This window comes from Gouania willdenowi, chromosome 5 (assembly GCF_900634775.1).
Source record: "Gouania willdenowi chromosome 5, fGouWil2.1, whole genome shotgun sequence".
Taxonomy (NCBI): Eukaryota; Metazoa; Chordata; class Actinopteri; order Blenniiformes; family Gobiesocidae; genus Gouania; species Gouania willdenowi.
Genome location: NC_041048.1, coordinates 33,403,214 through 33,421,008, shown reverse-complemented (window position 1 = coordinate 33,421,008; position 17,795 = coordinate 33,403,214). Strand labels below are relative to the sequence as shown.

Genomic DNA, 17,795 nt, shown 5'->3' with positions numbered 1-17,795 from the left:
AAATCTGTAGACGAATAAATTCTGACTGGCAAAATAACTAGATGTTTCCTTGAGGTTTTCTGACACTTTGCTTGAATATTTTTTCTGGCATACATACAAAACCTTAGATCACGTAAATATATATTGATATGGTAAGCAGCAGATTCATAGGCATACATTCTTCCTAAGTGGTTAACCTCAGAATCCTAGTCCAGGATCTGACGGGCAACCCTAAAGCTCGACTCTGACTCTACTCATTCAACCAAAGTGCCAGAACACATATTAACAAAAATAAACTTGCGGAGAACGTAGGAGATATTCATGACAAACCTTACATACAGTACATACGTCCCAACCAACAAATTCTCGAAGGAAAATGTCTCAATTCTTTACAGAGTGCTTGAAAAAAAAAGATTTCACTCAAATGCAATGACGCAGGAAGTTGGGGGGAGTTGGCCCCGTACATCCAGTTTTAACTGGACATGTCCACTTTTCATGTCCTGTCCCAGGGGTTATGAGTCTATAGGTTTTGTACTGAACATTATTGTGTTACCGGCGACATATCCACACATTTGGGCAAGTAACTCTGCCAATAAATGTCCTATCTGAAAAACATCCAACATTTGAAAGCTAAAATATCCAGCCAATATGTGTTATTACAGTAATTTTACTCACCATCAAAGCATTTGGTCGAAAGCGGGTGTCATGGTACAACCTTTTCACCTCCAATACGATAATGATTTTGCAGCCTTGCGTACTGGGCGATATCGGTCCAATACGATGTCAGCATGAATCATACATATTTTAGTAATTGTTTTGTGGTGTGGAATGTGATATTACTCAAACAGAGAACAATAGTCGGCAACAGTAGGGATGAGAAAACTAACCCATATATTTTTAATATATTTGGATTAGGGCTGAAATGATTCCTCGAGTAACTCAAATAATTTGATTACAAAAAAGCTTTGAGGCAAATTCTCTGCCTCGGGGCTTCGTTTAATTCATGTGACCAAAGTCCGTATCACAGCCGCTTTGTAGACTGTCTCTGGCGGCGTCATGTTTCATCCGGACTTAATTAATTGATGAGCATGATTTTTTCTCTGGCAATGGTGGAAGACGTGAACACCGTTGGAGTGCAAAAAAGACAGAAAAGACAACGTTCGTAACACACTATTGATATAGGGCTCTATTCTCCCATGTGCGTATGTCCAAAAAGCCGCGCATCGACGCTGTGGGTGGAGCAGCCCTGAAAAGTGGGTGTTCCCATTCAAATTTGGCTTTACGCGCATTCTCCGGTGTGCGTATGTCCTTTTCCTTTTACGCGCTTCTAACCCTGGAATAAGTGCAGCGCCCCGATAAGGTGAAACATTATATTGCACTAGAAATATGGACTTAGTTACATTGAAGCCACATGGACTCGTGCGTCGTGCAGCAGCAGCTGTGATCACTCAGCTGCTGCTGCTCGATTAATTAAAACTCTGACAGACACAGACTTCTGTCCACGTTGGTCACAGTGATTGAACTATTGTCATACTATGTCCAACGTAAAGTCACAGTTTGATCCACTACAGAGTGAAACAAGCTGCCATATGCAGATGGACCAGAAACTGTTCCCACACATATATTAATGAGGCTCAGTTTAGGTCGCTTTAAACTATTGATATTTAAAACTGCATATTATGGAAGCCAGTGTTTCACTGCAAACATCCCTCTGTATTAAAGCAGGACGCTCTGCGGCCGCGTTATTTCCTCATATCTCCAGCACATTTAACTCAGTCACGCTTTACAGCAATGATGATGATGATGATGAAGGTGATGATGATCAAGGAAAGAGAATTTAACTGTGACTCAGTCACACTGCAATAATCTGATCAATGATCTGATCAAATCAATCTGGTATATTGTTTATCGATGAAGGCGTTTCAAATTAAAAGTGAACTTTATCATTTTCATGGATTTCAAAGGCAAGCGTTGGGAAAACTCGATGTTCTTTGATTTCTAGACAGCCCAAAAAAATTACATCACCGCCTCCTTTCTTTCAGCCCGCCTTCATTCACACATGCGCGCTTTTAGTCTACCTTACGCACGGTGGGTGTGTCAGGAGCCTGGACCGGAGAATACATGTAGGCGCGCAAAAAAACGCTTAAGTCCAGACAGGAGAATAGACCCCATAGTTGTTTACAAACACAAAAGTGTAATTTATTCGATTAATCGATGAAAAAAAAAATCAACAGAATACTCGATTACAAAAATGTTTGATAGCTGCAGCACGACTTTGGATACATGTTTTGTTCTTTAATTTTTACAATCCAAATATAAAGTCATTCTTATTTGAAGGAGTGCACACTTGTTTCAAAAGTGTCCAACATTCAAAATTAAATCTCTATCTTGTATACATTTGTTTATATACATAGGAGGGATGATTTTTTGGTAGAATGTTGCAGCATCTGGCCCACCACAGATAGTTTGCCAATAGCTAGTTTTACTTACGTACATATGGCAATAAAGACAATTAGTAAGTTTAAAACTTTAAATGCAGCCAATAGTATTGCTAATAATTTGCAAACAGCCTTGTTGCACTGGTTCACCAATAATTTTAGGACCGGACAAGGTCACATGCGTGTCCCCCAATGTTAGCCTGGTTTCTGTACCATTAATCATATGTATGTACAAGCTCTGACTATTCAAAACTAAAACAACCATTTTAAATAGCTTCCCATCAAACTGTCTGCCAACAACCACTGACAAATAGAAAGAGAGTTGATTTATTGTACTGTACATCAAATGTGCTAAAACATTTTATTAAAAAATAGAAAGAAGAGTTGTAATTATTGATTCCCTACACATTCACAGTAGGGCTGCTCGATTATAGAAAAAATAATAATCACGATTACTTTAGTCATAATTGAAATCACGATGATTCAAGCAATTATTTGTCAATTTTTTGTACAAAAAAAACCAAAATACATTATTTAAACATAAATAAAATCAATCAAACACTAAAATCAAGTATGCTCACTTTTGCACAAAACAAAACACTTCTTGAACGTGATTATGTCTTTGCTCTAGGTCTTCATCATCAAACCCAAAGTGTTCCCATTTAAGAGAATTTGACTTGTCACTTGTTTACCAAGTGTTTTTGCTGCGTTTCTTCAGCCATGTTTCAAGACCACAAGCAACAACTTTCCTTGTGTAGCTTTGGCTTTGAGAGGGGCGGGGCGGAGGGGAGAAGCTTGCATCAAAGTTAGTAATAATAAAATGTGTGAGACAAGATTTATTATTTGTAGATGTCAGAAATCGTGGGTTTGTTTTATTTAGCAAAAAAAAATATTACAAAAAATAATAATATATATATATTTTTTTATAATCGTCTTTTCTTGATTATATTATTTTGTAATCGTTGGGTGTCGTAATCGTAATCAAATTTCGATTAATTGAGCAGCTCTAATTCACAGTAGCGCCTCCAGTAATAAGGTAGATAGAAGGAACACAACATTGTCACATTAACAAAAATCTAAATTAAATTGCTTGATATGTGCCGGCAAAATGTTATATTCATGTTGTATAAATTGATAAATCGGATAAACTGACAAATCCAAGTGCAGCGTTTTTCAACTTATGGGTCGCAACCCCCCTGAAATTTAAATGGGGTTCCTGAAATGTCTAGTAATTGAATAAAGTAATTACTGATTGAAAAAATATATTATATATATTTTTTTTTTTTTCAAATTAAAACAAGACCATTCTAAACAACTGTATTCGATCCTTTCACATTGTCAAATACAAATTTTGTTTAAATAAAATGCAGTGTAAAGAAAAGGAATAAAAAAAATTAAATAAATATATAGTATGGAGCTGAGTAAAGTAGTAAAACAAACTTGATCAAAAATGAATTCCAGAAAAAAAATCTTTGGGGTCACTAGAAATTAGTGGTGACCCGATTTTGAGGTCAAGATCAAAAAATGCTTGGAAACAACTGTCCAAGTAGATAAGATAAGATAAGATAACCTTTATTAGTCCTACAAGGGGAAATCTGCACAGTTTCAGTAGCAAATAAATAAAATCTAATTTTAAAAAAAGCTTCAGACATCAGCTTTTAAAGTATATTTTTAGGTTATCAAGTTACCATAATTGTAACCAGGACTAATCTATTGACACAAACGATAAACAAAAACACAACACCATCACCAACAAAGTGGTTTGGGAGTGCTAGCCCCACCCTGTTTACTACACGGAGAACAAAAACAAAGTCCCTCAAAGGAGCTGCTGCAGATGCAGGTCACACACACCAACCGATCCAGGTAAATAACAACGTGAACATCTACTGGGAGAACAGACGATTAAACAACAACAGCAGCCTGCACACAAACAAGCTGCATGGGCTCCTCTGGATGGTACTAAAAAGTGTGAGACTAGGTGTAATCAGCGATTTTAAACGTGAGAGTAGGGCAACTGCCGACTCCCAATTCAGTTTATTAAATTAATTTACTAAAACTGTGATAAAGCTGTTATTAAGTCAGTGATACTCAACATGTGGCTCTTTATGTCTTAATTTTAAAATTCTCCCAGAATAATAACCCATTTTTACCCTTGACAATTTTTGTTTTTTAGAGATTTTGGCTTCCTTTTGCCAATAAATGTTCCTTTTTCCTAATTTTTGTTCATTTTTGCAAGTTCTTTTTGATACTTTTATCCAATTTGTCAATTCTTTAACCATTTTTTGTCACTTTTCATCCAAATAGGCTAACTTTAGCCAAATACTGTAAATAATACATTTTGCCTCTTTTTGTTCCACATTTTTGCCTTTTTCATAGTTGTTTGCCACATTTTGCTCATTTAAGCTACATTTTGCCATTACAGACCACCTGTTTGTTTTTTTTTGTCCATTTTTTTGCCACTCTTGACTGTTTTTGACCCATTTAAGTTACTTTTCACCCTTTTCTTGCCACATTTTGGCCACTTGTTACTGATTTTTTTTGTCACTTTATTTACACTTTACTCATCGCTGTCAACTATTTGTTTGCCTTGTCGAAACGGCGCTTAACTCATTGACTGCCAAGATGTCTTTTGGTTTAGTAACGTTGACTGCCAAAAATTGCGTTTTTCGACTAGGATTGTTAGGAGACAGTGTGACGACGGTCTCCCGTGAATATCAAACTTGTATCATGATGTAGTGACCAAATGGTGACATGTAGATGGCAGCAGCCCACCTTTGGATGAGAGATCACCTGTAATGGGCAGAGCTCAGAGGAAAAGGAAAAGAGGCTACGAGACAGAAAGTGGCACAACAAGAGTTGATGCTGAAGTTCCCAGCAGCTCACACTCGACCAGAGCGTGTGGAAAACTAAGTGGACTATTGAGAGTGTCGCAATGGTGAGAGGAAATGATCAAAAAATGGGGCAAGCGGTGACACTTGGCATGTCAGGGAGAAGGAGGAAGTTGCATGTGTGGGAACTAACGGGGGGAGAGACTTGGAGGAAGGCCAAAATACAGTAACAAACCATTCAATTCTGACCTAGATAGCAAAATAATAACAAATTTGCCAACAAAAGCCCGGTCTCAGTGTTGTTTTTGTAGTTTTATAGAAGGAAACCAATGCTGAGGTGTCCCTAAAGCGAAAAAAAAAAACAGCTTCAAAGTCACTAAGTTTTTTTCAGAAAAAGCCGTTTTTCTCAGCTTTTTGTCACAAACTGGCGATTTGTATGAAACTTGCGGATTACAGAAGATCAAAACTTGCTAGAAACAAAACAAATTTTACCTGATGAAAGTAGAGAGTCTAATCTTAGATTTCAGATTGTCATAGGAAAAAATATTCTGTGGGTCTTAAAAAAAAACAGTGAAAATAATTGAAAACGCCTGGCAATATGGGGTTGGCAGCTCTGAAAATGGCTGGCAATGAATGAGTTAATCAAATGGCTGGCTGTGAATGGCTTGATCACCATACAATAAATCTAACAAGACCAATATGTTTTCCACAATGAATCCCTGTGTAAAACGTGAGGGGGATGAATTTTAGTTTTTATGAAGGTGCGGGTGTCGCATCCCCCACGGGTGAGACATGCCTGGGTGTAATAATAGTGAAATTGAGTAGCAAACAAAGCTTAATGTCACCAGCACAACCACAGCTTCAGGTCAACTGAATCATGAGGAGTGAGGGAAGATATTGTCACCACCTTTCTACGAATAGCTCACAAAAACCACATTAGTATGACTTCACCGCCATGAACACTGCAGTTTAAGAACGCTCTGCTACAATATCCAGGGGACTCAGAATGAAGCAGTAGTGAATCTCAGTTAACAAGGCCATTATCACAGGAGGAACTACATCATGAAGGGGGGGGGGGACAACAAATCCATAAGGCCTCTGCAATCACACGACTTTTATTGTTTGCTATTACCAGCTTGCATGTGCTGATAACAGTCGTACAGAAAACAAAAAAAAACAGAGGCTAAAAGTATCACGTGTTTGATCTGTTTTACATGGTCACAGTAAACAATGAGCTACAATGAGCCTGTGTGAGCGACACAAGCCCAATTAGCACCTCCGCTCTCAGCCGTCAACAGTTGAAACAGCCTGCACCTCGCATACTTTCATCTGTGCTCCACTCATCAGCGCACGCACCTTTGCTTTAGCACAGCACTGCATCATGGGTAATTACGGCATTCCAATTACCTCCCAGCTGGTAAATATATATCAAATAAACAAGCATCAACCTGTCAATTAGCAGCAGCCTTTTATAATGGCGATATGAACAGGCAGGGGGAGAAAATGCTTGTGTTTGACTTCAAAGTGAACTTGTGGCTGTTGACCGTGGTTTTTACATACGTGAATAACAGTTTATAAAAATGATTTAATCGCATGGCTTTTTTCAGGCAATTAGCATGTGCACCTTTAATTAAAATCCTTCAACAGCCAGCAGGGCCAAATACATAACAAAGAGGGTTGTGGGCTGCTGCCAGGGTTTGGGTCAAATACATTTTTAAATTTCAATTACGTCTTCAATTATCCATGTTTAATTACAACTCGATTATGATTACAGTGACTGGCATTTTTTCCAAAAACAAATAAACTATTTTCCCCGATAAGTTAATTACAATTACACATTTTTCCTCTTGTTTATGTTAGCATTCTGTTAGCATCTCTCATGATAACAGGTTGTTAGGCTTCCTAATCCATAAAAATATTGGTTTTTTTAATGTTTTTGGCAGGAGCATCTGAGCCTTTTTTCTGTCAGTATAGGCGTCGATTACATTTTTTTTTTTAAATGGTAAAATTATCCTCAAGAAAAGTGACAGGTAAACTTGGCATGAAACATATTTTAATGATAGTTAACTATACGCATGTGTTGGCCAGAGGCGTCAAACTCCTTTTAGTTCAGTGGCCAATAATGAAGCAGTTCGATCTCAAATGGGCCACAAATTTTATGTAGGAAAACAAGTAATTTCAACATTATTGTGCCTAATTTGCACTACGTATACATAAAATACACAATGAGTAAGAAACCGACCATATCCAAGCAATAAGTGACAGATTTCAGTCCCAGCAGGATCTTCACTTTAAATTTCCTAGATTTTGTGAACAATTTCTATTTGATTAAGGAAAAAATGTTGTCATAATTTGAAGATTTTGTAAGAATTTTGAGTTTTTCAACTAATTAACATTAAAAATGACTGCAATCGTGCGATATAAGCACCGGGAAAACTGTGAACCCCTGCAAATATTGCTGAGTTTCATTTACACAATGATTCATGATTTCGCTGTCATTTTTACTTTCTCCAGTGGATCAATTGGGTGCTACAAAGGGCTGGATTTGGCCCGCAGGCCATGAGTTTGACACATGTGGTGTAAGCCACAGAACTGTAACATGGTTCTCCAAGGTTCTCAAATTATAATTGACAATTTTTATAGGCTTTTATTGGCAATTACAATTCATTTACAATTACAACAACAGCAGGGTTTTTTTTAATTACAATTTTGCCATAATTGTAATTTTTATCAATTACATGATTACAATTGACCCCAACCCTGGATGCTGCATTATAAATGTCGGCTACTCTGATTCCAAACTGTGGCCTTTTCTTCACAGACGAGCAAAGAGGGGCCACTGACATTGTTGAATTCAGAGCCAAAAAGAACAGCTGTGGTAACAGTCTGTCAACAAAATTTGCATCGCGGCGCTCTCCTCATCTCCATGTCTCTCTCCTGTCTCTCCTCGAGCCGGTCTGAGCCGCCGCCTCAGATCTGAGTGCAGCTCTGATGGCTTATCACATAGCGAGCAGCAGGCTAAGCCAGAGTGATGCGCCCAAAAGACGTGATCAAAGCGCACCAACTTTCAGCCTGGCTATGATGATGGAAGAGCAGGCCCTGCCATGTTATGTTTCTTATTAGGCTGGAACTGCCAAGTGGAAAACACAGCCACAGAGTCAAGGACGAGGCCCTTAAAATGTCTTTTGCAACCATATTTTAAACTGCGATGCACACTGCACTCACTGGAGGAGGAGAAGTGACATCTGAAAATCCTTACATCTCAGGATTGGGGTTAATTACATTTTTCAATTACAATTACATCTTTAATTATAAATGTTCTATTAGAACTCAATTGTAATGACATTGACCAACATTTTTTCCAATTACAAATAAAAATCACAATTATTTTCCCCCTGAAAGTCAATTATGTTTACATTCTCAATTACTAAAGTTCAATTACAATTAATCACGATTACTGATCCTTTGATAAATAACCCCATAGAACTTAACCTTTGTCATGCATTAGCTTTCTGTTAGCATCTCTTATTATAACGGGTCAGTGTGACCCCTGTCTTAAATCAGCTGTAAAATACACTAAAAAATAGTATCTATCATCTAATTTGTTTTTCATCTCTTGGTTACCTTGTTAGGCTTCCTTATTAAAGAAAATATTAGTTTTAATATTTTTGGTGTGGGTAAGCATAGACCTCAATTTCAATTCCTTTAATGGTAAAATGATCCTGAAGAGAGAACTGACAGGTAGTGGAAAAAGTTGATACAAAACTAATTTTAATAATTGTTAACTATGTATGTGCAATTCAGAAATATAACATATATTCCCAGTTTTGTATTTTAATGAAATTGTAAATTAATGAACAATTTTTGTAGAATTTCTATGAAATTCCATAAAATTACAATTTCAAATTCAATTATCTGAACTAATTTACATTTCAAATATGATTCCAACAGCAAAAGATTTTTTCAATTACAATTTAAATTATAATTACACCAAATTTTATCACCTACGCGATTACAATTAAAATCAACCCTAACCCTGGTAGCAATATTTCTTTTTAACATTGACGTGTTTATTTCATTTTGTTTAGGACAAAAACGGTGATATCTGCTTTTATTTAAGGCCAGCCTTTAAAAATAGAAAGAGTAGCTGAAGTTTCAACCACAGAAACTGAAGCCTTACAAATAGCAGATGAGGAAATTACCTCATAGATGTAACCAAGCTGTTGAGTGACCGATGATTTCAGGTCAGGATCCAACTTATCTGACACTGACTGTTAAAAAGACTCAAAAGTTGAACAAATGTTTTCCTTCTGAAACAACATAGATGTTCCAAAATGCAGAAAAAAAACGTCACCAGCACAAAGTTACCTTCTCTTTGAATTTCAAGCTTAACGTGTGTTGTTCACAGTCACTTACAGTTGTGACGTAAGCGCTCAGTCGTGGCTTGGCGTGGTGTCACTTCCTCTCCATAGCGCTCTAGTCTGGAATGACAAGAAAATAGCAAATGAGCGTCTCAAGATTTGTCAGCTAAAACCCAAGCGTAGGGTAAGGAAATCATTGGCCACACATGATCATGTTCAGAATCTTAAAATAAACATAGGGCAAATATATAACACAGAAGTTTAAAAAAAATCTCTGTAAAGTAGTTCTGCTTCAAAGTGTACGCACACACACATTGCAGATACATATTTCTATCTTATGTACTACATGATTACTTTTTATTCATTCTTCTAGGGGTGTCCCGATACAGCTCTTTTACTTCTGATACGATAACTATACTGTAGCCTTGTGTGTTGGTCGATCCAATACGATATCAGCTAGGGCTGAAAGATTAATTGCATTTGCAATATTATCACGATCTGCAATTTTTCTTTTTTCTTGTCCTGTCTTGTCCTGTCCTGTTAAGTTCAGAGTGTTTAAGAAGTGCAGTCCACATGTCAACATGTTTCATGAAACGTGAAGTTCGATAGATATATTGAAAAGGTAAAACTAGAGATTTGTTAGCTTTATTGTTGTAATTTGTGCTTTAAAATGTATATTTTATATTTATTTAAAGTTTAAATAAATCTGAAATTGTTTATTATGAAACAGATTGATTTATTGCTTGTGTTCATTGAAAAATACATGACAAGAGGACCTTGAAAAAAAATAATTGCATATTAAATCACAATCGTGATACTGAGGAAAAAAATTGCAATCAAATTATTTTCCAAAATCGTTCAGCCCCAAAATCAGCATTAATCATACATTCTTTTATTACTTATTTTGTAGTGTGGAATGTTGAAAAAAGCTTGATCAAGTGATATTACTCAAACATAAAAACAGCCAGCAACAGTAGATATGAGAAAAACTGAATAAAATGTAACTAAAAGGGAAAATTTAAGTTAGAGGACCCTGAACATGAATAATAATCTTGATAAATTCAATAAAAAACATTTTATCATTATGTCACAGATTTTAGATGCAGCGCGATATAATCAAATACTTAGTTTTTGATTGTTTTTTTTTTTTTTTGGTGGTAATATTATAAAGGTGTCGGTGCTCCCTAAGGTTGAAACCCTTGAGGAAAAACTGAAAAGTAGCTTTAAATAAATATCTGTCAAAATGATTTTTAGACATTCATCAGGAATTCAAATTCGAATGTTAAAACTGGAAAAAAGTTAAATATATTTTTCTTTAAAACACCAGAGCACAGGATCAACTGGTAGAAACAGGTGTGGAGGTTTTGGCCAGACAGCTGACACTTTTATCCAGCCCCCCCTCAACCCCCCATGTCTGAGAACAATGCTTCTTTTCAGTGTACCTGGATCCTTCTAACACTGTTCTAAAGCTGATACATGCTCAGGGTGACATTCAAACTACAACATACTTGACTTTTTATGGATGAGCAAACAACTAATGACATTCTTATGTATGGGATCAACAGAATGGACACAAAGTATTGTAAAATAAATGTAAAGACAACTTTCCTTAACATTGCAATTCTGTCATGCACTGACCAGTCAAACAATTAAAGAGAGAAATTACAAAAGAAAAACAATTGACTTTGCCACAAAACAGTAGAAATACACACCCACAACACACAAAACCTCAGACTTTATATAAGTTATAAATTATAGAAATATATCCCACTCTTCCAACAACACATATCATGGCAAATTTAGCAATTGTTTGAATATATTGCAACATTTGATTCTATTTAATATAGAGTCATCTTTGATAAAATCCCCACAGCTTCAGTAAAACCAGCTTGTTGTAACAAATTAAAATTAATGTTTTCAAACTATATTTTTCTTCAAATCTAATTCCCTTTATATATTTGGAAAGAAACACTTGACGTTTCAAGGCTGTCTACATTTTATGCCGGCGCTCATGCATTAAAAATATGTTGCATTTTGAACAACATTATCAGGTATTTAGTACAGCACGGAGCCCTCAAACTCCATAATACCTCAGACTTCGATCGTTCAAAAACAGTCGTATAAAGCTGCGTCATCGTCACCAAACAGAAGACAAGCAGCACTTTTATTATTCAGCTCAACTTAATTGATCGTAATTACACGATTCTTCTCTCCACAAGCAGCCGGCTGACGTTTTTTGTCACCGTCTCTCCCTTCACTAACGACAGATGACAGCTGAAGACTGTAATTAATGGCTGCATGACTTAATGGCTCTGCTGAGCATTCTTTCATCTCCATAGAGACGGGGGGTGGGGGCGGGGGGAGGCGGTCGTGGAGAGCTCACCTGAAGCTGTACACTCTCTCACCACAAGGGCCACAACACACTAACCCAGGAAATAATGTCCTGCTTTCCTCTCTCATCACTGCCATGTATGTAACTGTTGTGAAATAAACAAGAATCTATGGGTCATATACGGGCCTGCATCTAAAATGTCCAATAGAATGTATATTGATTCTATTGGATTTCTTTAGGGTTTTATACAGGGTCTCTTAAATTATCTTTTAAACATTCAATGAAATTGTAGATTATTCTTTTTTAAGGTTGACATTTCTATAATTAATCAATTAATAATGAATTGTCATGCCTACTGTTGCTGACTATTATTCTCTGCTTAAGTAATATTACTTAATCAAGCATTTTCCATAATATATAAAAATAAGTAATCAAAGTACGGCTCATTCCATGTCATTTCAACACATTTTCAGGACATCTCCCGCACTTTGGTCTGGAAAAATTCTGACATGTTTACCACATGTTCCTTAATAATTCAATAGGCACAATGTAAACTTTAAGTTTGATTGGATGAATACTTTTTAAGATATGAACAATTTAGTGAGGGGGGTATTTTTCGTATGTTATAATAAATAATAAACAATAATTGATCATAAAACACAGAGATTAACTCGTGTAAAGGATTTACAATATTCGCGAGTGGTAAAATAGCACTAATGTTGGGGTCCAAAATAAAAAGTACCGTAGTCACATAAAGAAAAAATGTTCATATTCCAAAAAAAAATCATCTTTATACTATAAATTAAAACAGAGATCAATTTTTTTTTTTTTTTTTTGTCTTGCGTTCCCACATCCAGTTATGAGCCAATGAAAATAGTGGGAAAAAAAGTTGTTTTTTTCAGATTTCAGGAGACTTTCACCCAAGAACCAATGCATATATGTGACTAATCAATAGTGATGTGAACAGTCTATGTACATAGCTCAAAGCTGATTAAATTACAGGGAGCTGAGGCATATGCTAAGTTGTTTACTGAAGGCTCGAACATGTTCAAGCCCAAAACCCAGATAAGCTTTTTTCCAAATTTGAGGAGCTGGCATGTCCACCAGATAGGATGTATAGCAGATATTTTACACATTCTGAGAGAGTAGGTGGAGCTCTATTACTATACCAAATTTCAGTTTCCATTTGATGTAGTTCCTGAGATATCGGATGCAGAAAATGGAAGCAAAATAAGGTAGCACGAAAATCAACATAAACCCCTCTCACTGAATTGTCCATATTTCAAAAAGTATTCATCCGATCAAACTAAAAGTTTACAGTGTGCCTATTGAATAGTCAGAGGTCATTTGGTAAAAAAACAAATTCAGAATTTTTTGAAACCGAAATGCGTAGAATGACATGGAATGACCCGTATGTATGTTTTGTGCTGACATTGTATCGGATCGATATCGGCCAACACTAGGAATGTGAAGATTAATCATGAGGCAGTTAAAAATCGATTCAAAGGTGTCACGGTTCATATCGATACTCTGAAATTGAATCACAGTACATTTTTTTTTTGTTTTTTTACAGCAAAGGGTGCCATCTATTTAGAATTTGAAATTCAGGATGCACCACCGTGTTTTAATTCAGAAGTGTGGAAGCATTTTGGCTTCTATAAGAACAAATGAAAGAAGTGAGATAGAAAGAACAAGTGAAATCCAAGGTAAGAGGGGCACAGAGAGGAAAGGGAGAAACAAGAGAGAGAATAATAGCCATAGTTTGTTTATTTATGTTATTTCTTTGATATGAGGTTTGTTTTAAAGTCCAATTGTTAAGGCACAAAATACATTTTCAGTTGCACTTTTAAAAAGAAAAGGAACTATTATGCAGTTTTGCATAGTTTACTGTAGAGCCAGAATTTAAATGAATCGGTACTATTTCTTTATTTATTTCATTCAGAATTTATTTTTAATTAAACTGCATTGTTTTGCATAGTTTATCAAGGGATTCTTTTGACAATGAAAGAAAAGAAAACTGTAGAGTATTTGCTTTGTTGTTTTCAAAGAAAAAAATTAATATTTTTTCAGTCATCATTTGTCTATAGTCTCATTTTGTAAAATAAATTGTGAGGAAATGTATCGTGAACCCAGTATCGAGAATCGAATCGTATCGGGAGTTGGGTGAATCGCTACATCCCTAGCCAACACACAAGGCTACATTATCGGTATCATATCAAAAGTAAAAATTTTATCAGGAAACCTTTAATAAACATCATCATTGTGTACAATTAGCCCTTTTTTTTTAAATGGTGTATCACAATTTAATTTAACAGCAAATGTTCTTAATCCACCCATCACTCCTCAGACAAATCAGAATGAAACAACAAGAAAAGCCTTTTTTTCCCACACTGTCCCAGGAATAACTCTCCTTATCATTGAGTGGTTCACAGCCCCTCTCTGCACCAGTACAGGGTATTTCAACGTGTCATCACAGACAGATGAAAGAGACCCTCAGGAAAGGGAGTTCTCAAGCTGAAAGCATGAGTGACTGATTCGTTTCTTACGAGTTAAACCTCAGAACTCCACAACGAACCTAATCTGAAGAGGCCGAGCATTTCAAATAATGTAAAATCTCCGACTGGTGCATAAATGAAGCATCACAACACAACTACTACACTTCCTCAATTTTCAAATCTTTTGGTCATTTTCCCAATGCCTGGCCACATCATTTCATCAGAAATAGCATAGAAGGGCAGAGAGTAATTTTGTGTTAGAAGAACGAGAATCATTTTGTAATAGTCCTGTCACAAGCTGCAGGCCACGAGGGACAAAGTTGAACAAAAACTCCATCCGGTGCATGTCTTCAAACCGAGGTCAGCATTTGTAATAATAGTCCATTTGTGCCAAAGCGAGCACACAAACCCCAGTGCCTGTTCAAATAGTGTACAGCTCGCTCTCAGGCAGCTCATGACAACAGCCCAGCAGCACCACTGTTTGATCTCCAATGTTTTCCTTAATCTGGGTTGTCAAGGTTGGCTTGTTGGAGGCTGTTTACTTTACTTCTCCTATAAAAAAAAGCGTTTTTTTCCCCCTCTCAGACAATAACTAATCCAAAGAAGGAGGGAACACTGCCAGTAAGAGTTTTTAAAGCTGCAGTTTGCATTTTGTACATTTTTAAAAAAAATTATTAGTTAAACATGTACTGTATGAAATATTGCAACATTATGTGCTTGTAGATATGGGATTTACAAATACACACTTTATTGTTCACAACTATAATGATATCACTGTCGTTTAAATAGTTATTTATTGAGGATGTTTGTCAACTAGATTTGATGTGTGAGAAGATGCCTTCAAGCTGCACAATCACGTTGACTCATTAATTAGCATGTAGCACACCTGTTGAACCGGATCATAAATACGTCTAACATACAGTATTTTTGAGCACATTATATGAAAGTGGAAAAAAACAAATAAATCAAAGCTTAAAAGCATTTCTTGCAAATCAAAGGATTAAACTTGAGTGGTTATTGTTAACTACTAATAAAAAAAATATTAAAACATTTGAGTTACTTTGTATCACAATTTGTAATAAAACAAAATAATTTACATTAAAATAATTGATCTTACAGGGATCGTGCTCTGAAAATTTTAATTTAATTTAATTATTACATTTCCCACACAAAACTATGTAAAGCAGTGCAATAAAAATAAGGAAATTACTTTATCAAAGGAGCAAAGGTGGGGACTGAGATATGAGTGTAATAAATAATTTAAAACAAGTTTAGAGTGTAATTCGAAGGCCATTTGACTGTACATGTATATCGTAAATATTTAGCCAAGCTACACTACTATTTTTACTATTCACTTATTTAATAAATAGCACAGTAATAATAAAAAGGGACTTTATGTAGAAATATTATTTTGCATACTATCTTTATCATAAAGATGTAAGCTAAGTGGCTAATGGGTATATTTGTAATAAAGAAATATTGAGTTATTGCATTTGAAAAGCCTAGTGGTGCCTAAATATCAGGAAGTGACTATGTTATTTATCAATCATACAGCAAACGTTTTATTTGGAGGGGAAAGTCTACTTTAAATCATACTTTAATAAAAGTTAAAATTTCAGAGAAACGTGTTTGGTGTTGAACTTTTATTTTGATGTATTAATGCGCTGCTGTTCGTGTTACTGAAAAGTTACGGAGCCGCTTTGATGAAGCTGAACCACAGACGATGGACGAGCCTGCGCGGATAAAGTCCGCCTCCAGCGGCTGGAGCTGAGGCTGGGGGCCGGTGCGGGTCACTTTGTGTCGGGGTGGCTTCCATGCCTGTCTCCGCTCTGTATACGCGTGCATGTGTGTGTGTGTGTGTGTGTGTGTGGCTCTGATAACACGTGGGGATGCAGCTTCATTGTCATGAGAGAGAAAAAAAAAATCACAGCCCAAACTTTCAAACTTTTACAAGTAGCGCTCCGAAGTTCAAACCTCGATAAAGGGCACTTTATGAGCATTTACAGCACTCAGTATTAAAGTATTTACACATTTCTTAGAGCTATACCTGCATTTTGTCTCGTGTGGAGCCTCAGACTTAGTCAGAAGTTGTGAAAAAGTAGAGGTTGATAAACACTTGACGCGTTTTAAGCCCGAGCTGTTTTAATTATAATCACAGGTGTTTCGCTAATTGTTAGAGAAACAGCGCGGAGACAAAAAAAAAAAAAAAAAAACTCCGCGTGAGAGCACGAGCGCAGCAGCAGCAGGTATGTGAGGCACGAGCCGGCTAACGTTACGTTAACACGAGCACAGTTAGTGAAACTTACCGCTGCGTGAGGGGGGGAAAGCACGCTCTACGTCTGCGGACGGGCGCACGCGGAGGGGAACTAACCCGTGCACGCGAGCCCGTGTTTGCCACCACCGACAACAAATGAAGCCCGTAAACACCGAGAGTTGGTATTCCTCCGCCCGCTGCCTACGTTTAGCGGTGAGGTGGTGAAGCCGCGGCTGGAGCTGCTGCGGGTGGTGGAGGAGGAGGAGGTGGAGGGACAAACTCACTAACTTATCTACAATGAGGAAAGAAAGACCGTCTTACCGAAAGCGTCGAAACAAAGCGAGAAACGCTGAGTTCCCTCTGTGTGTGCCTCGCACCGGAGAGGAAAAGAGGGAGAAAAAGGGCACTGGCTCCCGCTCTTAATGTTCTTATTAGATTCTTTAACACGGCGAGGGGAAAAAAGCAGGGAAAAAGGGGAAGAATCGCGGATTTGGATGTGGTGGTGTTGTTGTTTTGATGTTCCAAGTCCGTGACGTCATATCCACCTGCTGTGGGTAAACAGGGTTCATTATATATCAGGCAGTGCTGGTCCTGCAACACAAACAGCCACAAATCGGTTGTTTCAGGAGTGGGCAACGTAATGATATGCATTAGTTTTAGCACTAAAGTGTGAGAGGGTGGGGGCTGTCAGAACACCTAAAATCTCTGCTGACTAATTTCAAGTGACTCACATTGAACTCTTTTTTTTTTTTTCCCCCGTCACTTCTTTTTTAAATTGTGTATCAAAGCCCTCCTCTTCATGGTGTCAAACGTGTGACATGCGGACCAACAGTAGTCCAATCTCTCTTTCTAAGAAAAAAAAAGTTGGTGAAGATGGCAATAAAGTCGAATTTGTGAAATATCTAAATGTTTTTGTGCCACAACTGCAAAACAAAAAACAACTCAACTTAATAAAGTCAAACGTTGAAATATTTTTTAAACAGTACAGAGGAGTTAGTAAAATCCTACAGTAAGTCTATTATACTATGCTGTATACCTATATACTGTATTTAACCTTAGTCAATATATATATATACACACACACACACAAGGAAAAGATTATTATTTC

General features: G+C 36.7%; 1 protein-coding gene across 10 annotated transcripts in view; it reads right to left on the bottom strand.

Moving 5' to 3' along the window:
* Nucleotides 1-17,244, bottom strand: part of foxp1b (forkhead box P1b) — a 288,207-nt gene extending 270,963 nt beyond the window's left edge. For 3 of the 10 annotated variants that reach the window (XM_028448132.1, XM_028448141.1, XM_028448135.1), the window contains exons 1-2: nucleotides 17,009-17,234; nucleotides 9,662-9,726 (exon numbers count right to left, since the gene is read on the bottom strand). The gene's annotated coding sequence lies outside the window, so the exon portion shown is untranslated. Of the gene's footprint in view, nucleotides 1-9,613; nucleotides 9,633-9,661; nucleotides 9,727-16,739; nucleotides 16,887-17,008 lie in introns of those variants that run through there. The other 7 variants (XM_028448140.1, XM_028448142.1, XM_028448133.1 and 4 more) reach the window with 5 other exon arrangements.
* Nucleotides 17,245-17,795: the final 551 nt, after the last annotated feature.